Source organism: Oncorhynchus nerka, linkage group LG23 (genome assembly GCF_034236695.1).
Source record: "Oncorhynchus nerka isolate Pitt River linkage group LG23, Oner_Uvic_2.0, whole genome shotgun sequence".
In the NCBI taxonomy this organism is placed as follows: Eukaryota; Metazoa; Chordata; class Actinopteri; order Salmoniformes; family Salmonidae; genus Oncorhynchus; species Oncorhynchus nerka.
In genome coordinates, this window is record NC_088418.1 from 55100247 (window position 1) to 55125033 (window position 24787).

General features: G+C 41.5%; 1 long non-coding RNA gene across 1 annotated transcript; it reads left to right on the forward strand.

Annotated features, from left to right (window-relative positions):
* The first annotated feature begins 14844 nt into the window (after positions 1–14844).
* On the forward strand, positions 14845–21316 carry LOC115107088 (uncharacterized). Its single transcript, XR_003860153.2, has 3 exons — positions 14845–17448; positions 17586–17897; positions 19694–21316. It is a non-coding gene; the product is annotated as an uncharacterized LOC115107088 (long non-coding RNA).
* The last annotated feature ends 3471 nt before the right edge of the window (positions 21317–24787 follow it).

Genomic DNA, 24787 nt, shown 5'->3' on the forward strand with positions numbered 1-24787 from the left:
CATATATGGATAATGAATATATGATACATATGGAAACATGATATATGGCTGTTTTGGCCTATATCTCCGTACGCATTCAAATCAACCCGGTAGTTGCGGTGACTCCGTATAGTGGCCTTCATTAGGAAAACCGGGCAATTATGGTTCTCCGCAATCAATGGGGGAATCAGGCTTCATGTGATCCGGACTAAAGCGGATTAGACCAGAATATTTGTTTTCGGTCATCCAGGTTCAAATTGTGAGAAGCAGTCTCCTAATATTTTTGAATGATTTATGCGCTCAAAGATATCTATTTCGTCCTGCAGAATGAGTATGATAATGCTGCACGTTTTTGATTAGAAATACATCCATATTTGTCCAAGATAGCATCAGAGCATTTTGGTTTGAGTTGACACTACTACAACAAGGTAAATAACCCTGTTATTGAGATATATTTGCGACACTGTCGGATATTTTTTGAAAATTGGACACAAGCAACGAAAAGAAGCCGTACAGAAAATTGTAAAGGTGCGTGACTTTTTTGAAACATTGATTTTTCTTTCACCACCTGGGCAGTGTTTGGCCTACGTTTCTAAAACACTGATTTTTCTTTCACCACCTGGGCAGTGTTTGGCCTACGTTTTTAAAACACTGCTTGCGATCATTGCTTTAAATACAACGTGTATATAGTGGAACTTTCCGAGTTTTCTAGTGCCGACCTGAATGCAACATTATATAGTTGAGTCTGCTATGCATCTGCATGCGGGTGCCATCCTCCTGAGCCTTTATCCTGCAGCTCATATTTAGTTTAGGCAATGTGCAATTGTTTAAAGTCTGCAATTAATTTGACGTGTCCCATATGTTCGCCAACACAAAGGCTTACTACTAATGAATATTCTTAAATTTAGTATAAATTCAGTCCTATGATGAAATGTCTTTGGAACAGCAAATACCCAATGTGTTGTGTTGATAAAAGGATATTAGAAGGGTGAGCCGGTTAAGGATCGATTCAGACCAGGTGTTAAAATTGTACGACAAGCGACAGTTTATTTCAGAGGGAGAATATCTGGTACACGTAAATACGGCTCTTCCGTTAGTTCGTGTTGGAACAGCAGGCAGAGAGCGTAAACAGTCAGCACAGCCCTTATATACGTCACAGAAAGTAGGTTGACCCTAGGAAGATCGGATCTCCGGATTGGTTCAGCTGGTTGTAGTCTGTAGTCTTCCGCCATTGGCTCAGTTGTCTGTCCGTCATCGTAGGATCTTCTTCGGGCACAGTGTTCGGTTAAAAAAGGGAGATTATGTGTGTAATGTGGGAGCTATCCTGTAGGGGACCCCACAGGCTTTTACTGTGAGTTGTAGCCATGTAATTAGCAGTAAGTTTAGTCACCTGCATACGAAATAGCAATTCCTTACAAATCCCTCTCTTCACGTCTCCTCAGAGACGTGACACCACCTAACTAGATCCAGACACAACACAAAAAAAAAACAAAAACAAACAAAAAACTTCTCCCTAAGGGACTATGAAATAAGGCACGGTACTAAACAGAAATAGATATATATGTATTCCCATCATGTTCTCCATTCAATCCCACTATGTACTAAGTTGGCTTACAACCCTCATTTAACAGAGCGGAGAACAGCTCAAAATAAAAGTAAAAATTATTGTCCACATTAGCCAGCTTTTCCAGCAGGAAAAAGTTTCTGATACCCTCTCTTCACATCTCCTAAGAGATGTGATATAGTCCAGATACATTACTCCAAGCAAAAACGAAGACATAATCCAAAAAGGAAAAATATCCTAAACTAGGTATGTCTATCCGGAAATGGCCCACAAAGAAAAATAATTTCCCCCTCTTCCCATCCCAGATGGGACACGACATACAATGGAGAAGCTTAATCAATAAAAGCAACTGGATCCCCCTTTTTACTCCTGCTAGGGTGTCACTCAATTATCCTTTATTCCAGCAGTCATAGCATTTCATGAAAATAATAAAAAGTTTATTACTAATAACAAGTTATATATGCCTTTGTTGTATGCCTTTGTTCCCCCAAGGGTGTCACTTATCAAAAACAGGATAAAACTTTATTGTTATTGACATGTAAGATGTAGGATAAAACTTTGGTCATGGAAAACAGAGTAAAGAATTATTAGAAACCATCTGGTCCTCTCAGCTACTTCTATCCTGTACCAAGTGGGCACCTTGCCACCCAGGGACTCCAAACCATGTGTCATCATCAGTCAGTCCCATCCTCCCTGAAAGCATGCTTCCGTATCGGCATCGCCAACTGGAGCATCAAGCAAAGGCATCATGCCTGAAGCCCTCACCACATCTGTAACAGACTTGTCAAAACACAGTATGATGCAAACAGCACATCACATCAATAACAAATAATACAAGAATTAGGGTCAGAAATCCAGTAACCATCCTACCAGTGCACTTACCAAACCAGGCCAAGAGAACAGACTCCTCCACCCCCCGTGGACCTCATCTTAGCAGATAGTGCATCAACCCCGCCTTAGATTGTGAAGTTTAAAAACTATCATCTGGACTGGTATTAGGAATATACGTGCAACATTGTTTACCGAACATCTTGCAGACGTCCCCTGACTGGCAAGAAGCATATCCAAGGCAAGTCTATTCTGTCTGGAAACCCCAAATGTGGCCTCAAGCTGTTCAGACATACTAGTGAGTGCATCACGGGAGTAATTCACAAAACGCTGTTGATCATAGTAGATATAATTAATCCATGCAGTCTGTCCAGCATCCACCATGGCTGGACCCATAGTAGGTAGTAAGTGCCAGAGTCCATCATTCCTACCCAAGGCCTGAAACTCATGAGGAATCCCCACTGGCACTCCCATCAGGTTAGTGTATGTCAACTACATCCTCTGTCCATGGAGCACTACTACATCTGTCTCCCATGGGATGGAATGTTTTCAGGTCCCCTGGTTACAGAACTCAGCAGCTGTTCAGCAACAACATCAACAATGGTCCGTGGAATTATCAAACTGGTCAGACCACACGTACCTTGCCATTCTCCTCTAAGAATGGGTCTCAGCCCTCTTTTGGCTCCACTGGTCCAACATACATCAGCCAGACCACTCGTTTGGTTTAGGCCTGTAACTGGCCAAGTGGAATTAATGGTTATGTTACTCCTGCAATCAGCTTCAGGCAATCTCCCATAATCAATGCCATTACCTGTACCCGTGATGCACTCGTAATTGCCCCCATATGCCTCAACACCCCAAGAGGCCCGATGAGGAGGTACTGCAGGAAACACAAGGCTCAAAGAGGAACAGAGGGTTGAATTGGGCTTAACCTGGTAAAAACTTCTCAAAATACACAACCACCCCTCTCCTTCTCCTACAGCAAATGGGTGTAGCCAGAACAGGTCTAGCATAACTTCAAATAATACAGTCCTTTCCTCTCAGGGTTTTAGCTGTGTACCTCATATAAGACAGCCACAAATTGTCCCTACTATCAAAACCAGTCTCAGTTTCTAATTGATCAATAGCCGAATAGACTCTAACATTAATTACCTGAATGGTATTTTTAACACAGTGGTGGTAGAGGAGTGTGTCCGGTTACCTCTGGTCTTGGCAGTACCTTGATAGAAAACACACCCATCATGTCTGTCCTCGTCCTTTGTAGTCCGAGGGTGTGAGTGCCTGCATCAGAGAGCTTAATAGTTTTGATGGTTAGTAGGATTTCATCACCTTTACAAAGTTCAACATTGCTCCCAGGTTTCCCCATATCATGGAAAACCTATCCACCCTTGTGGGATCCTCCATGTTATACGGATATCCTCTTCTCCAATCCTAGAACTGTCCGAAGTCGGTTACCGTGTAATCTCTATTCTAACTTCTTATCTACCCAGATCTAGGGATCTCTTATGCTTATTTTGGAACAAAATACACATCACTTAGCCAGAGCCAGACACATCTTCACTTCTATGAACAAAAACAGGGGTGATAGGACAGGTAGGGTTACTTCATTCGAGAGTTGGCCCCCGGAATTCTGTTAATTCCAGTTCTTCTCCCGAACTCTGTTTATTGTCCGACAGTGAAAAAAGTGTCTTACCCTTCCGCCGTGCGATATGAATCTGGGTAGCTCTTTCAGCTAGCTGTCACCAGGGGTCTTCTATGGTCCCCAAGCCTCTGGGACTGGATTGAGTGACTTCACCTGTAGTTCACCTGTAATGCATACAATCCTGGACATACAGGCTTGGTTAACAAACAATTTCTCATATGTTTTATCTGATTATATCTTTAACTTCTATGCCCAATTGTTAGCTTACATTTTTTTTTTTTTTTTTTAGTTTCCTATCCAATAAGCCCCATCCTATCCTAGACCACAATTTACCCATCCCCCTTTTGATACCTGACTCTGCCCAGGTATCAACCTTACCTACTCTAAATAATGACTTAGGTAAGATTAGTATATTATCTTTATGTCTGACATCATGAAGGAGCCCTTTTAGTTTTCCACAATGTCCAATTCTCCCTTGGGCGTCAATCCAGTACCAATTCCCTGTCAAGTTTCTTATCTACTTAAGAACTATCTGCGCTACTTATATATTTTCTTAAATATATATTTACCAATTTAAACCTTTTCTCTCATATTTCTCAAATACCACTAAGCTTCTAACTGTTTGACTTTATCCAAAATCATGTCTATGAGTGTCAATCTCTAAAGTCCTTACATTTCCTTAATCAACCTAACAATAATCCTAAATCATCACAGATGTCCTATATACCTGTTAAATTTAATACTATATATTTTTTTTTAAAACCCCTAATGGTCAAAAAAAAAAAAAAAATTTCAAAACAAATGCTTATCATATCAAAATCCTTCCTTCAAGGACTCTTAGTATTCTATCTGACAATAACATGAATTTAATATATGTTGCAGAGTGCAGAATTCCTTGTCTACAGTGATTTATCACCCCTAAGAACTGAAACTTATTTTTCTATGTAATTCCCTGCCCTATTGGCTTAATATATATCCTATCCTAACCTCCTAACCTAAACTCCTTTATAATGAATTTACCTTAAAACTAGTACTCAATATGACCACATTCATTATACCACCAATGACTCTCCCCAAGGCTGATCAGACCTTAGAAGACAGTCATGATAAGGTCCATGAGTCAACCCACCCTTTTATAGTCAAGTTCTATACTACACTAGACATATTAAAGAACCCTTTATCCTTAAAATCCAAATTCACTTGTGTAATTTAAAACTCATAAAATAAAAACTCATAAAGTTCCATATTTGAGCGTGTCTCTTTAAAATACCTTTGCACCAAAACAAATAGTCCTAACAAATGTTTTATGTGTATATATTTGCAAACCTTAATGATTAATCAAAACTTCCAGGCCTTTCCAATTTGGTCGTTTATGGCCTCATTCTCCCCAATATTATAATCCCTGATATTTAATAAAAATAACGTATTTTCCCTTGGCTCCTTCAACTCACATTTACATCTCAATATAACAAAACACCATCTGCGTGTTCCTCAAGGAAAAACAACTTGCCCCTGTTACGTATGTCTACGTATCAAGGGAAATGTTCAAATAACCAAATTCAACCTCGCTAGTTTACCGAAACATGTACAATGTTTTACCATAGAGGTTGCTTTTCACCAGTAAATACCCTGACACCGTTCCACATAATGGAAACAGTGCTCAAATTCACTGGTGCTATTCAAACGATCAAACCAAGAATCAACAACCATCAGAATCCACCATCACGATGTTTTATGACTCAGACATCCAATCCCTCTCTCTCACGGCCCAATTACAGTCCAAATAAACGCCACAAATCAATGATACCCACCCAGCGAATCAGCTGCTAGTTTTTAGCATCTTTCCTGACGATTTACATACTCCTTTTAAAGGACACTAACCATTTTCTCTGTCACCCCCAGTCAAGACATCATTTCCGTGGCGACGGAAACCTCGCTAGTGATGTCATCAACAAGCGCTCAATCTTACTCATTTCGCAACGATTTTCAACTCATTGTAAATAATGGTTGGCCTTCTGCAACAACAGTATTTCGGGTTCGATAAACCAAACCTAATTTATCACATCTGTTGAATCCTGATTTAGAGTTTACAACATCAATCAACATCTCTCAATTCGCTAATCTTATAAAAACATTTCGATGGACACAAATCTATCGTAATTGTTCCCCGTTATTATTCAGAATTAATTTGATTTAAATTACTGTCTCGTCTTTGAATTAGCATTTTAATTACGACTCTTTTCCCAATGTATTATTCCCAACAAATCATTTAGTGAACAGACATCGCCTTGCATCAAAATCTCCGTTCTTATATTAAGTTGAATGAATTAGTCTTTCAATTTGAACCAAACAAACTATTTAAAACGTTCAGTTTATATCTTATACCAATACTAGTGACTATAACTTTCTCTGCAAAAAAACCAGTTCAATTACAACCAAACTCAGACATATATAACTAATTCTTTACACCTCAGCTGGGAACCGAACCCCGGCCTCCCACGTGGCAGGCGAGAATTCTACCACTGAACCACCAATGCTTATGGAGATTCTCCGCAAATAGACCCAATTTACAGTTATCTGTATGTGTTAAAAATAGCACTAATTTAAACGCCCAAAGTTTTCCCTTAATTAGGATTCTCATTAATCTCGCTCCCTTCGTATCTGACCCTTCTTTCTTAAATACGTGAATTTTGTTCTTTTCTGCCTCTTTCTCTCTTAACCCACATTCAATTGTTTTCAACTGGACCCCGGTTGGCAGTCCCCCTCCTAGGTAACCTGCTTGCGTCCATCTTAACTTTACTCCCTCCCAGACTTTCTTTATATCCTTCCACTGTCCCTTTCCCCCTGATCTATATTCCATATTTTTTTTTCTAGGAACTCATTAAACTTCAGCTTTGGAGTATTGGGGGTCGCCATTGTGAATTTTTAATCGTGATTCAATTTAATTCAATCGGAATTTTACCAGACTACTTGAATATAATTAGAATATACTTAGTCCGTCGTTAGTTAATAACAACGATGTATTCGAGGAGACACTATTGCTCACACTCTGCCTTATCTCAGAGCTTTTCCTTGTATATTCAGTTCGAGAAAAACGATTGGGTTGGTATAGCTTTCGTGGAGCGCGCAACCAAGGGATCTATTCGACTATATAGTCGCAATATTAAATATTATATTCAGATCTTATTTCAATTATACATCAGTCATTTTGTTCCTGATTATACATTTTACACAGAAGTTATAGATACACACAACATGGAAGTTTACATATTATACATTTTACACAGAAGTTATAGATACACACAACATGGAAGTTTACATACAACACAGAATTTTCAGATTTATTCAATAACCCTTCTTGAGTTCTCTCTCTCTCTCTCTGTCTCTCAAACCATCAACAATCTTAATGGAGACGATTACAACCACATTACATTTTAATATAAACCGTTACAAATACACGTCATCTCTCTGACCCCTATCAGCTTATCTTTATCATTGGACCTCTATCAGACTGGACTTCGACCGAGCAGCGGGACAACCTCGGCGCCAGGTTTAATGAATAGCAATTTGCTATTCCCTTACCGATATCTATCCCTATGGACCCCCTTATCAGACTGGACTTCGACCGAGCCGCTGGACAACCTCGGCGCCAGGTTTAATGAATAGCAATTTGCTATTCCCTTACTGATATCTATCCCTATCTCTATCGTGCTGATCCCTTATCAAAATTGTACACATGTCCGACCCCTATCGAAACTGAATGTATATATATATATATGTTCGACCCCTATCGGAACTACAGGCCTCAAAAGTGATCCCTCATCATTGAAAGCTATCAGACTGCGCTGACCGGGTCACGGGACAAAATTACACAATCTATCCCCTCGCTGATATCTCATCAATGATTTAATCACCCGGCCGTCGCCGGTTCGTACCACATATGTTCACTCTACTGTTCTTTGACTCGTCAGCAAATTATAAATTTACACAAGAATTCATACTTACTCGGAAATACTGATCAGAATTTAGACAGACTATACGACAATATGCAAAGTTTGATTTAACAGGTTTTGCTTACCTTGTTTATGGTGCACCTTTAGATCAGTTTCCCGAGTTGAGCAGAATTATTGTCCTCCCCGAATTTCTTTCACCCGTCTCTTTTTTGGAACCGTCCTTCCGTCACTCTCCTTCTCACACCCAATCAACTCACTTCGACCGGACCGTTTTCAACCATCCTCTGCTACCATGTTTTGTTGATAAAAGGATATTAGAAGGGTGAGCCGGTTAAGGATCGATTCAGACCAGGTGTTAAAATTGTACGACAAGCGACAGTTTATTTCAGAGGGAGAATATCTGGTACACGTAAATACGGCTCTTCCGTTAGTTCGTGTTGGAACAGCAGGCAGAGAGCGTAAACAGTCAGCACAGCCCTTATATACGTCACAGAAAGTAGGTTGACCCTAGGAAGATCGGATCTCCGGATTGGTTCAGCTGGTTGTAGTCTGTAGTCTTCCGCCATTGGCTCAGTTGTCTGTCCGTCATCGTAGGATCTTCTTCGGGCACAGTGTTCGGTTAAAAAAGGGAGATTATGTGTGTAATGTGGGAGCTATCCTGTAGGGGACCCCACAGGCTTTTACTGTGAGTTGTAGCCATGTAATTAGCAGTAAGTTTAGTCACCTGCATACGAAATAGCAATTCCTTACAGTTGGTAGATCTTAGTAGTGTTTTAATGTGAGTATAATTATTTATCTCTCGCAGATCCCCTTTCTATCAATTTCTTATTTACGCATTTCGGCTCCACCCCTGCAACTTCTGTCAGCTGCTATGTGGCAAGTTGTGCAGAAAGGACTTGTCATGCATTATGGGATGCTGGAGGAGTTTGTCACCTCGGTGACAGAGATGGTTCCAGAGCTGCTGAGTTACCGGCAGAGGGCCCAACTCATCCTGTGTGGGTGTGTGTGGATGTGTGTGCATGTGTGTCTGCACATGGATTTGTTTAGTGACTGAAATTTAGTTTATTTTTGTACATTTAACAACTGTATTAGTTCCCTCCAATCTGTCTAACAGTGGTTGATAGTTGAACCAGTAAACCAGTAGTGCACTGGTGCCAATGATAGCGTTGAAATACTTTTTTTGTGACCATAGCTGGTTCTGGAGTTGTGTCGTGGTGATCACCAAGTCAACCCTGAGACCATCCAGCCCCACCTGGACAGAATCAAAGCTTCCATCACTACACCCAGGGACCACTGTGTGGGTGATTTTACTATGCACATTAACCCACAGATGGCTGTTGGCACCTTAATTGGGGAGAACAGGCTCATAGTAATGTCAGCAACGGCATAAACTGAATGGCATCAAACACATGATTTCCATGTGTTTGATGCCATTCCATTCACTCCATTCCAGCCATTATTATGAGCTGTTCTCCCCTCAGCGTCCTCTTGTGCAAAAAAATACATGTAATCAATAGGAAGAAGGAATACAGCATGTATTGTATTAAACTTGAACCTACCACTGCTAATGCACACCCGTGATGACTAAGGGCACTTTCTCAGGTGGTGTCATGGCTTGATGGGGCCTCCTCAGTTCTGGATGAGTGTTTGCAATCTGCGACTCCGCCAGAGGAGATGAAGGCTTTAATTGAACATCACAGAAATCTTGGACACATTGATGTAAAAGGTAAGGCAGGCTCAGTGGATAAATATGACTGATTATGACTCATGTGTCATGATCTTTGCTTTGATTGTTAGAATTATAAATGTATGATTTGACTAGCAAACGGGTGAGAAGTCGCAGTGATTTACTAAGCCTCTCATTCTCTATTTCTCTGACACTTGGTCTTTACCTATGGACGACTGCATCCTCTCCTCTCTGTCCTTCCCTCCATTCATGAGAACAAGTATGTCAGTTATAGTTTAACAATAATTTTCTTTGTGCATTGGCAGTCCCACAGAGATCTATGCTCGGGCCTTTGCATTCATGTTTGATATCCTGTCATGGCTTACATTTTGTCTATTTGAGACAGAAAAATGCTTTGCTTTGAAAATGTGCTTTGTTTTCTTTCCCCAAATGCAGCATGAAAGGCAGAGAGCAAGTAGAATGCAAATTATATGACCTGCTGGAGAGAATACTGAGGAATGAGCTTCCCTCACATGTGGAGATGTCAGAACTGTCTTGACATGGAGTCTAGAGAATCATCATCAGCAGACAACGAGTGCTCTGTTTACTCTTCCCAGGAGAGGGGTAAGGTCACATTCTCTCTACTGGTTAACCAGTTCCTCTTTCACTAGTAAACTATAATAAGATCAACATGAAGACCCCTGTATGGGTATGGAAGGACTGGGAAGAAACTCAACCTAGCATATCTGACTCATTCTTTGATATCTGTGAGGAGGAGTCAACAAGAGTTTAGGGATAAGGGTGAGTGGATGGATTGTGCCAATATTTCTCACACACTCTTTCCCATTGACTGATCCATCCAGGGGCTATGGTGGGCATGCCAGAGGACAGGAAGAAGATCACCTGGGCGGACGGCGAGACGGTGATCCTCCTGGAGCTCTGGGGAGACGACACTGTGCAGCAGAACCTGAAGCGCTGCCCGCACAACAGTCACATATACTCAGAGATTTCGGGAAAGCTCAACTTCCGTGGTTATTACAGAACAGTGCCACACCAGGATAAAGCGATTGAAAGTCGGCTATCGGCAGTGCCAGGAAACCATCTGGTAATCATTGCATTTCAGCTTCTATTATTGATACATTTGTCATTTTGCTAATGTAAATTGAATTAAAGATTGATTCTAATTTTGCAATCTCTCTAACTGTGCACTTCCTAGTTAATCTGGATCTGAGAAGGTTGATTTTAAGTTCTATGATATTTTAGATCAAATACTTGAGATGCAGCCTCCCTCCACCAGCACAGTATGTTTGTACCACACAGATTTAAATTGGACACTTTCTGATGTTTTTATGTTGATATTATTTTGCAGAAACATACAAATAAGCTTACTCTAGTCTAACCCATAGCCAGAATACTCCATCTCAAGTTTTTTAAATGGCTTCCTTTTCTGTCTGCTATTCTCAGATGTGGAAGAAAGGGGAGCGGAACACAAGTTCTACAATCAGTTGGAGCAAATACTTGGTCATGAAGTGGTCTCCATTGATGAGTATGATGAAAGAGATGATCAAACAGTAGACCAGGACACAGGTACATTGGCAGTGCAGACGGTTTATCTGTTTACATTGAAGACTCAGTCAATCAAATCAGCAGAGCCGTACCTATGATCTGGATCTAGCCGTACCTATGATCCCGGAGCAGGTGCTGAAGGGATGAGATATACCCCGTAGTCAGAGTCCGAGTCGCTGGCCCTCATTGAGCTGTGGGGGAACGAGGAGGTCCAGAAGAGCCTCCGAGGTTGTGTTGGCAAAGGGCACATTTTCGCCGACATAGCGGAGAAGCTGGCCACCATTGGGCACTTCAAAACGGCTGAGCAGTGCCACTCGAGGGTTAAGCGGCTGAGGAAAACTTACCGACGGTGTCTCAACAGCAGGACGTGAGTGCAAAGCACAGATTATTTGTGGGTAAGGTGAGTCATGGTGCCTAAATTGGGACCTGTTACAAATTAACCCTTCACCTCTCACTGTTCTCCACCTCCCTCTACCTCTGGTCATACCTACAGAAACAGAGGGGAGCCCTTACTCTTCAGATACTACAGGTTCCTGGAGCCGGTGCTAGGCAACGACACTCTCTCCCTCGATGCAGAGATTGTTGATTTTTGTGATGACTTCAGTCCATATCCCACTGAGGAACCAGATCAGGAAACATGTATGGTGCCCCCTCATCATCCTAAACCTCTAAGTCTAATGTTATTAGGGTCCTGTGTTTTTCCTGTGTATGTGCCAGCATTTGTCCCGGTCAGGTCAAATCAGGACCTTAGTCACAATCAATCTTTAAAAATATATTTTAGTAGCCACCTAAAGCCTCCCAAAAACATATTGCGCAAATGAATCCCTGCCGCTCATACCTTCCATATGCGTGTCTCATTTTTGTTTTTTGAAGGCCAGGGCTCAGTCAGTTACGCTGTGACAGAGTCCAGCAGAAAGATGCCCTGGTCCGATCGGGAGACCAAGGCTCTGCTGGAGGTCTGGGGTGAGGACCACGTGCAGCTCTCCCTCCGCGGCTGCTTGAAGAACAGACATGTGTTTGAGTACATCTCATGGAGGATGACGGCCCAAGGATTCATAAGGACGGCTGAGCAGTGCCACACCCTCATCAAACGACTCAAGGCCAGCTTCCACTGTGACAAGTGAATGCAAAAGATTTATAACTACTGTTTTATGTCTAGTTCTTTACTTTATAAATTACACCTCAACATCGGATATAAATTGAGATGGAATATATTTAATTAATCAAATCAATGCTTTACTTAATTTCATCACAATTCCCTTCCCATTGTAAACAATGTGTTCATTGGGTGTCACCTGTCTTCAGCTAGCCGTCCTTTCCAAGTTCCCCTGGAGCGCCAGTGAGACCGGGGTCCTCCTCAGTATCTGGGGGAGTGACGAGGTCCAGCAGGATCTGAAGGACTGCACCAAAAACAGACACATTGTCACTGAGATCTCTCAGGCAATGGCCAACGAGGGCTAACTGAGGACAGCCCAACAGTGCCAGTCTAGAGTGAAGCTACTAAAGGCCAACTTCCGCCAGTTCTGTGAGAGCAGTCAGTAAGCCACGGGGGATAAGATATGGATATGAAATTGATAACCACTATATATAATTGTGAATTGATTATGAAGACGCCATACTGATGGAACAGTTGTGTATTCATGGACAGAGGTTTGCCATGCTCATGTTAGATAAGCAAAGCTCATTAACTAACCAGATATGAGGAATAAGCATTGAGTCAACAACCAAATATTACGTTCTATTTTCCCAGGGTTGGAGGGGAAGAAGAGGAGTGCAAATTCTATGATCAGTTTGTGCAAATATTTGGGAACAAGTGTCTATCCTGTGATTCTCTGGCTGAGAAATCGAACGGCGACCACAGACATGCGAGAGGTCCCAGGTGGACAAGTCCAAGGAACAGGTAAGCAAACAATCTCCTAATCTCTTTTTAGGCTCTCCAGAATCAGGCAGCTGTCCATCACTGTGGGAACTAGATCTCCCCTGGAGCATTGAGGAGACTGAAGCCCTCCTTGACATATGGGGCAGTGACAGAATCCAATAGGACCTGAGGGGAAACACTGAACTTCAACACATTTATACAGAGATCTCTCAAATGATGGCTGACCAGGGCTTCATGAAAACAGCAGAGCAGTGCCAGACGAGGGCAACGCAACTGAACCTGAGTATTATTTCAATCTGACAGAGGAAGCATTAGGGATCATCTCAAGACAGTTTTGTAGCACCACAGGAAAGCTGCAATGACTCGACAATGATTTCTGGAAAAGAGGTGTTTAAACAATGACCTGTGTCTCTTCTCTCCTGTGTTGTTTTCGGAGAGGTTCTGTAATCTATCAAAGAGGCACTGTTGCTTTGTTAAGAAACTCAACATCCATCCCACTTTTTTTGTCTGAAATCAGACACTTATTTAACCCTTTGTATAGGTGATTAAATCTAAGTGTAATGTACTATCTGAATGCATTTCTGTCATGTATAGAACTTAACAAAACCTTTCAATGGGATTGGCTTGAGTGAATCCTTTAACGAGAATTGGTCAAAACAATAAGATTTGCAAAACAATAGGCTTGCTATTATGCATATATTTGTGTATTTTATGCACATTGGTGTTTAAGCAATCTTTGTGCTTTTAGGCCTAGTTTCAAGTGAACTCATTTAGATTTAAATTCCTCTGAGTGGGGTTTGATGGCCTGACTGTTATGCTACTGTATAATCTCTGTTACTGTGGGATATCTTTCTCTCAGTGGGTTTTTATCTCTATCTACGTTCACCGAAACACTGAGGTTTCTGTTACCAGCTCTAACCACTGGAGGGAGACAAACAAAATCCTATTTTATCCTCAACAGATTGTCTGGAGCCCCACAGTAAGTAGCCACTAGAATTCTGGAAGCACAAGCACCTACTTTTTGCTTAATCATACGTTATTGTTATATACCATGGTGAGATAGCCGTTGAAACAAATCCGGTTCTCAGCATTGATGGTGTTGGTTGTTCCTCGGATTACCATTTGCATAGAGAGGACACTTTGCATTAGCAGTGCATGCTTCAGTGGTCTGGGAGTGTTTATATCCCTGTGAGTTTACCACTTCATGACTGAGAGCTGTCCTTCATGATAACAGAACCCACAACAACCATGACTTTTATCACCATCTTCATCTGGACACTGGCCCTCTGCTTTCAAGGTTACAATGTTGTAGATTTTTTCATGTTGCACAAAACATAATTCAAGATACGTACACAAATTATGAATATATATGACTTTTTAATATGTATATTCAGAACAATATGTATTTAATAATTAATTGTGTTTTTAATTCCTTTTTCAGAATCCAGAGGACAGATAATTGTAACTCAGACTCCTGCAGTGAAAGCTGTTCTCCCAGGACAGACAGTCTCTCTGAACTGTAAAACCAGCAGTAATGTGTATACAAATAACCATATTTTCTGGTACCAACATAAACCTGGAGAAGCTCCTAAACTCCAAATATCCTGGGCTAAATTCCTTCAGTCTGGGACTCCATCTAGATTCAGTGGCAGTGGATCTGGGAGTAACTTCACTCTGACCATCAGTGGAGTCCAGGCTGAAGATGCAGGAGATTATTACTGTCAGAGTGACCACACAGGTGCAGTGTTCACACAGTGATACAGAGCCGTACAAAAACCTCCATTAGTCAGACTGCACAGTGACTGTACTGCTACAGCTGGGACCTACTGCAGGTGCTGAGGGGAGGAGATGATCCAGTACAATGACACAGTGTGTAGAAGAGCTGAACAACAATATCTATTTCTGATCTATTAGATCTGTTAGATTTTCAAATCTGTTAGATTATATTCAGTCCTTCATTGGTTCCTTATTTAATTTGAACAAATTTTTCTTGAGTATCTCATGGAGAACCATGAACCCATCTATCGTCAAACGTTCAAATCTGGTATATTCCAAAACAGACTTATCGAAATTCCTTTTACATTCAACATCTCTCTAAAAAGCTTAAACTTAAGCTGACCTTTTCCTTAAGGAACAAGTCTTCTTTTTCTTTCAATCTACAAAAGTCCTGGTTGCAGAAACTATCTAGCCTGTGTTGGACTATATTAATATATTAATACTAGACACTCTACCATGATGCTGTTAGATTAGTAACCAACACAATACCTCTAACACATCACTGTATCTTGTCTCAGTTCCAAACAAAATAACTGAGTTTGGTAAGAGTTCCTGTAGCGTTGCTGCCCCATCTTGTAATTTGATAATTTAATTCTGATTGAAGATTTTAAATGCAAGTTGGAGGACTAATGCTGATCACTGTCTGCACATGTTTTAAACCTGCTCTTTGAAACTATTTTATGCACTTCGCTCTGTTTTTAACTTCCATTCATTGTTATGTTTTATACTGAGCAAAAATGTAAATGCAGAAAATCAGTCAGTTTCTGGTGTGACCACCATTTGCCTCATGCGATACATCTCCTTCGCATAGAGTTGATCAGGCTGTTGATTGTGGCCTGTGGAATGTTTCCCCACTCTTCAATGACTGTGCAAAGTTGCTGGATATTGGCGGGAACTTGAACACCCTATCGTACACATCAATCCAGAGCATTCCAAACATGCCCAATTGAAATTTGCCACTGAGTATGCAGGCCATGGAAGTACTGGGACATTTTCAGCTTACAGTAATTCTGTATAGATCCTTGCGACATGTGGTCGTGCATTATCCTGCTGAAACATGAGGTGATGGCGGCGGATGTATGGCACGACAATGGGCCTGAGGATCTAATGCATTCTCTGTGCATTCAAATTGCCATCAATAAAATGCAATTGTGTTAGTTGTCCGTAGCTTATGCCTGCCTGCCCATACCCCACCTCCATCATGGGGCACTCTGTTCACATCGTTGACATCAGCAAACTGCTCGCCCACACAACATCATACACGTGGTCTGCAGTTGTGTGTCCGGTTGGACGTACTGCCAAATTCTCTAGAACGACGTTGGAGGCGGCTTATGATGGAGAAATTAACATTAAATTCTCAGGCAACAGCTCTGGTGGACATTCCTGCAGTCAGCATTCCAATTGCAAGCTCCCTCAAAACTTGAGACATATGTGGCATTGTGTTGTCTGACATGACTGCACATTTTAGAATGGCCTTTTATTGTCCCTAGCACAAGGTGCACCTGTGTAATTATCATGCTGTTTAATCAGCTTATCATGTTTCAGGAAAAGAACCAGATGCAGACAGTGTCGAAGTAACAAAAGTGTATTACAAGAACAGGGGCAGGCAAAATGACAAGTCAAGGACAGGCAGAGGTCAGTAATCCAGATCCAAAAGGTACAGAATGGCAGGCAGTCTCAGGGTTGGGCAGGCAGAGGTCAATAATCTAGGCTGGTGTGACAAGGTACAGAATGGCAGGCAGGCTCAAGGAAGAAATAATGGTCAATACCAGAAAACAGGAACTAGAAAACAACAGGAGCAAAGGGAAAACCGCTGGTAGGCTTGGCGAACAAAAGGAACTGGCAACAGACAAACAGAGAACACAGGTATAAATACACTGGGGATAATTGGGAGGAAAGGTGACACCTAGAGGGGGGTGGAGATAAGTACAAAAACATGTGAAACAGATCAGGGTGTGACACCGCTTCTTGGAGAGAATATGGAACATTTCTGTGATCTTTTATTTATTTCCCCAGGTAGATGTTGTAATTGAGAATGTGTTCTCAGTCAATTTATCTGGTAAATTAAGGGATAAATAAATACATATTTCAGCTCATGAAACATGGGACCAACACTTTACATGTTGCGTTTATATATATTTTTCAATCTCAATTTGTGATGCAACAAAATGTGAAAAACAGAGTCAGTCAGCAGAATCACAGTCAACAAACAGATTGCAGTTACTGATCCTGACCACTGCAAAGAGACAGAAAGCCAATGTTATCTGGTCTAATAACACAGTATTAACAATATGATCCATTTGTCAGTCAATAATCAATATATCAGTCCCCATTCAGCACTTATATCAGAAATCATTTCAGTGATTACATAGCTATCATGTTTTGACATCACATCAGTCTGACTGTCCAAGAAGCCTAGTCACATATTGGACTATTTCCATATAGAACAGTACATGCTTCAGTGGTCTGGGAGTGTTTATAGCCCTGTGACTTTAACACTTCATGACTGAGAGCTGTCCTTCATGACAACAGAACCCACAACAACCATGACTTTTAGCACCATCTTCATCTGGATACTTGCCCTCTGTCTCCAAGGTAATATATTTTTCAGAAAATGTTCAGGAAAATTGCAATATTAGGCTATATTACCTCATTACAGTTTATGTTAATATGCCATGAGGACAAATTAATGAACAATTGAATGCTAATTCTACATGCCATCTCTGTTTCAGAGTCCAGAGGCCAGTACACTGTGACTCAAGACTCCTGCAGTGGAAACTATTTCAGTGGGACACTCAGTCAGTCTCAGCTGTAAGACCAGCAGTGCTGTATACAGTGAAGGCAATGGACACTATTTGCACTGGTAACAACAGAAACCTGGAGGAGCTCCTCAACTCCTGATATACTGGGCTAAAGCCCTTCAGTCTGGGACTCCATCTAGAGTCAGTGGCAGTGGATCTGGGAGTGACTTCAGTCTGGGGGACCTAGTATGGCCTGTGTCCCTTTGTCTAGATGTGCCCTCTCCAGGGTCTTGTGTGTTTGAGGTTAGTTTTCCTTTTATTAGGTTAATCAACCTTCTCATATTTCCTTGTGGATCAGGTAGAGCAGCTTCATTTCTACCTCTTCCCTCTCCAGGAGCTGCTTTCCTGTCCACCAACATGTGGCACGAGTATACACAGTCCAATTTGGTTTTGGGGTCCTGGGCAATGTATATTTGCCAGCCCAATTTCACCATGTGCCTTTTTCTTTTGTCACCCCTGACGGGTTCTGTGTCCTCTATGGTTATGTTCTCTCACTGGCTTACATGTTCCTTCAATTATTTTATGTGTGTTCTGACTCTCTCTATTTGGTCTGGAACAAAAAATGGTTCATATTTACAACTACCCTTACTTGTAATTATTTAGCGTCCGATAAGCTGAGGAGATTTTCTTCTCCTTGTAGCATATTTATCCCTAAGTGGTTTATTATTTTCATATCTTTTTTAAAGTCCATCCTGAAGTTTTACCCTGAGGTGTCCACTCTTTGCATGATTTACTTCCCTGTAACGTCCCATTCCCCTACTCCTGTGTCAGTGTCTAACTGACCTAATACATATGCACATGGGTCACTATCTGTCTCAGCTCTTTCAATGTAGTTATGTCTATGTTTAACTTCCTCTTAACAGCTGCTTTTAATGGCTGTGGTTTAAAACCGGCATTTTTCGCTTCCGCATCTGCTTCCTGTTTCCGCAGCTAATACTGACAGTACCAGATATGGTCACTGTTTCCAAATATTGGCTGACTGTCTCACTGTCTCCCTGTTTACACTAATGAATTTTATAGAACTCAACATTTATATGTAGTAACCTATAAGATAATTATATAGATCAACTTAATTAACCCGATACTCTCAATGACCCTGGGTCACAACAGATGCCATATATTCTTGTCATCTTTCTACTATTTGAAGACAAACCTTCAAATGATTAGAAATGGCCAAACGCTGCTAAACATAGCCTATGTTTTCTGTACTAATGAAATCTCTCTTTCGGGAGTCCACTGTATTTTATCTAACAATAACCTGGGTTAATCTTAACGCAGTCTCATCAATAATTTTATATATGTTGCGTAGTATGGGATCCATTACCTACAGTACTTTATTATCCCTAAGAACTGCAACATATTTATTTTCAAAATTACATTTAATGCTTATAAAATCACTCTTTTTGTACCTTCATCTTTTTTTCTGCCCTGTTGGCTTAAAATATATCCTAAATACTTAACATAAATCTTCCTGCATGGCTCTCAACATTACACTAGTGTCTCTTAGATTCGTTGGAGTCCCGTCTTGTAGCAGGGCCATTGCCATGGGGTACCAGGGCTGTGCATAGAAGGCCACTTTGCCACAATACACACTTACATCCTCTGGTCCCCCTTCTTTTTCTGGGATGACTTTTATTAGAACCCAATTTCTGTCACGCCCTGGTCTTAGTATTTTCTTTATTATTTTGGTCAGGCCAGGGTGTGACATGGGTTTATTATGTGGTGTGTTTTGTCTTGTTTTTTTTGTAGGTATTAGGATTGTGGTATAGTGGGGTTTTCTAGAAAAGTCTATGGTTGCCTGAAGTGGTTCTCAATCAGAGGCAGGTGTTTATCGTTGTCTCTGATTGGGAACCATATTTAGGCAGTCATATTCTTTGAGTGTTTTGTGGGTGATTGTTCCTGTCTCTGTGTTTGTGGCACCAGATAGGACTGTTTCGGTTTTTCCACATTTCTTGTTTTGTAGATTGTTGTATTTTCATCTTTATTAAAGATGTACAAAACTAACCACGCTGCATTTTGGTCCGCCTCTCTTTCCCCAGAAACCGTTACAATTTCGTATTACTACGAGGTCTGCCTGCCTTGACGGCGTTGAAAATAATTCACTCCTGTTGCCATATCTCCACCTTGAGGTTTGTATAAATTTCATATTTTAGTTATAAACTCTATAGTATTTTCTAGTTTCCTCAGGGATTTTTTTTCTCAAAGAGTAGACTCTAACCCGCCATTGCTCTTTACCTTGAGAATTTATTTAGATTTCCTATTTAGTTAAACTCTATAGTACTTTCTTATTTCTCAGGGATTTTTTTTCTCATACAACGCCCATAGTGACACTTACGCACTGTTAGCTTTACTTTCCCAAGGAAATAATACAATTTCAAAGTAGTTATACACTTTGAATAGAGACTGGTGTTAATCATTTTATAATTAATTTCCACCTGTTCCAACCATTTCTAGTGAATTTGATCAGTCTTCACGGGAAATTCTTAGGATTCAGGGCTATTTCCCTAATCGTGTTATTGGAGGGGCCGTCTGTTCCCTCTTGGTCAGCGGCCCCAGGGTATTCCTGGTACGCACATTGCGAGCCTAGTGCTGGGTAGACCTGCCGTTTGCCTGCGTATCATTTCCTGTTCTGTACCATTATTTTCTACACTACTTTGCTCCTCATGAGCTGCCGTAGTATCTATGGTAGTTGCCATTTAGGGTTCTTTTCTGGAATTTTTTATTATCCCCGAAAGTTGTCTACCCTCAAATCCTAGAAGGTATTTTATGGCTGTCTGGTCTACCGTTCTCAGTTTACCCCATGGTAAACCCGGTACGACGAAACATCCTGATGGTTTGTAAGGCACTAGCTCGCCTAGTCCTTTGTAATTCCTCCTCGTCCGCATGGAGAGCCAATGCTCTTCCTGCGTCTGGGTAGGTTGGTACTGCCGTAGCCATATCTCTAACTCTTTAAAGATACCTACTTTAGTAAGTTGTTTGGAAATAGAGCGCTGGTAGGGGCTGTTAACTCGGGTAGTAGTAGAGTCTTAAATAGAGGTGTGGGGCCCCACGTTGGGCACCAAGTGTCGCGATACGAAACCTTCAGCCCTGTCCCTTGGCCGGCCCTTTCTGATATTCTGCATAGCACCAGGGACATGTGAAAGACAAAGCCTGACCTCTCCCCTCTCTGGGGAGATGTCCCTCAGCTGGTGACTGACCACCAGCTGAGGGAAAAGTTCAACTGCCAACACTTTAGTCCAAAGGGATACATTCTAATGACAATTATCTCACATAAGCATATTATGCAAAAAAACATCTTAATGATCTATGTTACCCAACTAATTCTGATTCATCCGCCACACCTCTGACACCGCCTGGTGTAGACGTCCTGGATGGCAGGCAGCTTAGCCCAAGTGATGTACTGAGCCGTACGCACTACCCTCTGTGGTGCCCTGCGGTCAGAGGCCGAGCAATTGCCGTACCAGGCAGTGATGCAACCAGTCAGGATGCTCTCGATGTTGCAGCTGTAGAACCTTTTGAGGATCTCAGGACCCATGCCAAATATTTTTAGTTTCCTGAGGGGGAATAGGCTTTGTCGTGCCCTTTGTTGTTGATGTGGACACCACGGAACTTGAAACTCTCAATCTGCTCCACTACAGCCCTGTCGATGAGAATTGGGGGGGGGGGGTTACGTTGAAGTCTTGGTTAAGTCTTGGTTACGTTGAAGGATAGGTTGTTATTTTGGCACCACCCGGCCTGTCTCGTCGTTGTCTGTGATCAGGCCTAGCACTGTTGTGTCGTCTGCAAACTTAATGATGGTGTTGGGGTTGTGCCTGGCCATGCAGTCATGGGTGAACAGGGAGTACAGGAGAGGACAGAGCACGCACACCTGTGGAGCTCCAGTGTTGAGGATCAGCGTGGCAGATGTGTTGCTACCTACTAAATGAGGTATACTGCACTATTACTGGCAATAATTCTACCCTGTCTTTCTTGTAGTATTAAATCATGTTTGTCCATTAGGAAGGGGTTATATGGCATGTACCTAGGAAGAAAGGAATGTATTTTGAGATAAGAATAGGACAGGGAGGGCTCCTCCAGAGTTATGGTGTCTGGGGAAGCCTGGAACGGTCAGCTGAGGGGTTATAAACTGTGGTTAGACTCATGAGAAAATCCATGTTGGTGTGTATCTATGTGTGTAGTTTAGGATGGTATAAGAAGGAAGGTATTTGTGAAAACTCGAGAGCTCTCGCAAATAAATTGGGATCTGATCAATTGTGAGCTGGGAATTCTGTCTGTTTTATTTAAGACCAGAACTTTACAATCTCTGGGTATCAGACAGATAGATATAATTGGAATTTATGAACACTGATTAAATAATTACATGACAATTTGGTCATTTGAGCGGATTTCCAAACTTGCATCTGTCGTCTGAAGGTAGTACGCCAAAAACCGTGCACGGGTGGGTCTTGACCCGTAACTTAAAGACTTGGCCCCTGAAAAAGGTTGAACGAGACGGTGATGGAATCGAACATTGCTTTTCCCATCCTACGAACAAGGTCAGTAAAACTTTATTTGGGGAATTGACGGTTAGGCTACATTTGGAGAAATATGGTTAACCCCTCTGCGCACGGAACCCGCTAGCGGGCTATAAATAGTCATGTTAAACATTCATGAAAATACAAGTGTCTCACATGTATCGAAAGCATAGAATCTTGCTAATCCAACTGCGTTGTCAGATTTAAAAAAGGATTTACTGCGAAAGAATACGATGCGATTATCTGAGAACAAAGCCCCATAAAAAACAACTATTTCAACCAGCACAGGCGTAACATACTCACAAACTCCATTCAAATAAATCGTTTACCTTCGATCTTCGTCTGTTTGCAATTCCAATGCACATTGTTACACAATGAATGATCTTTTGTTTGATCAAATCTGTTTTTAATAGCCTAACACGAAACATTTTGTGAACCGCTTGTGTCATGTATTCAGTCTCATTCCATTTTCAACGACACATTCCAGGTAAATAACCCACACAGAACGTGACTTTTCCAGTCATGTTTGGTTTCACAGCAATCAGCTGGTTTGTTTGTACGTGGGACGTATTGACTGAAAGAAACCGATTTGAAGACAACAAGTCATGACATCATTGTGCACCAATGATTTGCCCGCTGTTTCATTGATTGACTATTTTAATCCAATGACCACTGATCGTCTTGAAATCTAGCTGGGTAGATAGCCAATGAGCTGAGGTAAACGGCAATAGGTCATGTTTATGTGTTGCAAGACCAACCCATGTAGTAAGCTCCAGCGTAAAGAGTCATTCGCTATTGAAGTTTCATACCGGAAGGAGAAACACATTACGCACTGCATTGTTTGGTAAACGCGCAGATTCAGCTGTTTATATATCAATCATTATGGCGACTAAGTCAGGGAAAGCTACATTTAAGTCTAGATATACAGATGTACACACAATTTTAGAATAAATTGATTGGGAAAGTGAGACAGATTGTTGTAGGACGATTAATTTTGCGATTGTGGAGGAATATTTTTTGAACGGGAGAGGACATCGTTTTGGACTGGTAAGTTCTTATTATGCTAATGCCCTTGTTTGAAATTAATAATAAAAAAATAATAGTCTGTGTTGCCCAGCAACAGCCCCAAAACATCACTGCTCTAGAGGAGATCTGCATGGAGGAATGGGCCAAAATACCAGCAACAGTGTGTGAAAACCTTGTGAGGACGTACAGAAAACGTTTGACCTCTGTCATTGCCAACAAAGCGTATAACAAAGTATTGAGATAAACTTTTGTTATTGACCAAATACTTATTTTCCACCATAATTTGCAAATAAATTCATTAAAAATCCTACAATGTGATTTTCTGGATTTTTTTTTCTTCTCCCATTTTGTCTGTCATAGTTGAAGTGTACCTATGATGAAAATTACAGGCCTCATCTTTTTAAGTGGGAGAACTTGCACAATCTGTGGCTGACTAAATACTTTTTTGCCCCACTGTACCTAGGTGTCTGGTTAGACTGTCAACTCTTTCCAGACTCACATTAAGCATCTCCAATCCAAAATGAAATCTAGAATCGGCTTCCTATTTCGCAACAAAGCCTACTTCACTCATGCTGCCAAACATCCCCTCGTAAAACTTACTATCCTACCCGAACCTTGACTTCGGTGATGTCACTTACAAAATAGCCTCCAACACTCTACTCAGCAAATTGGATGTAGTCTATCACAGTGCCATCCGTTTTGTCACCATAGCCCCATATACTACCCAGCACTGCGACCTGTATGCTCTCGTTGTCCGGCCATCGCTACATATTCGTCGCCAAACCCACTGGCTCCAGGTCATCTAAGTCATTGCTAGGTGAAGCCCCGCCTTATATCAGCTCACTGGTCACCATAGCAACACCCACCCGTAGCACGTGCTCCAGCGGGTATATTTCACTGGTCATCCCCAAAGCCAACACCCCCTTTGCCCGCCTTTCCTCCCAGTTCTCTGCTGCCAATGACTGGAACGAATTGCAAAAATCCCTCACTAACTTTAAGCATCAGCTGTCAGAGCTGCTTACCGATCACTACACCTGTACACAGCCCATCTGTAAAAAGCCCTTCCAACGACCTCATTCCCATATTGGTATTTATTGTTTTGCTCTTTTGCACCCCAGTATCTCTACTTGCACGTCATCATCTGCACATCTGTCACTCCAGTGTTAATGCTAAATTGTAATTATTTCGCCACTATGGCCTATTTATTGCCTTACCTCCCTAATTTTACTACATCTGCACATAGATTTTTCCATTGTGTTATTGACTGTACGTTTGATTATCCCATGTGTAACTCTGTGTTTTTGTCGCACTGCTTTGCTTTATCTTGGCCAGGTCGCAGTTGTGGAAAATATTTTTTTTTGGAGGACATGTGATTTCTATGATACTTCCCAACCATTTTCAAAGTTGCCCTCTACTGATCAGTGTTCCATGTCTGTGTCTTCCCCTCAGCACATGCAGTAGGTCCCAGTTGTAGCAGTACAGTCACTGTGCAGTCTGACTGAGGGAGGTTTTTGTCAGGCTCTATATCACTGTGTGAACACCCAGGCACTTAAGTAGTGTGCACTCTGACTGTAGTAATCTCCTGCATCTTCA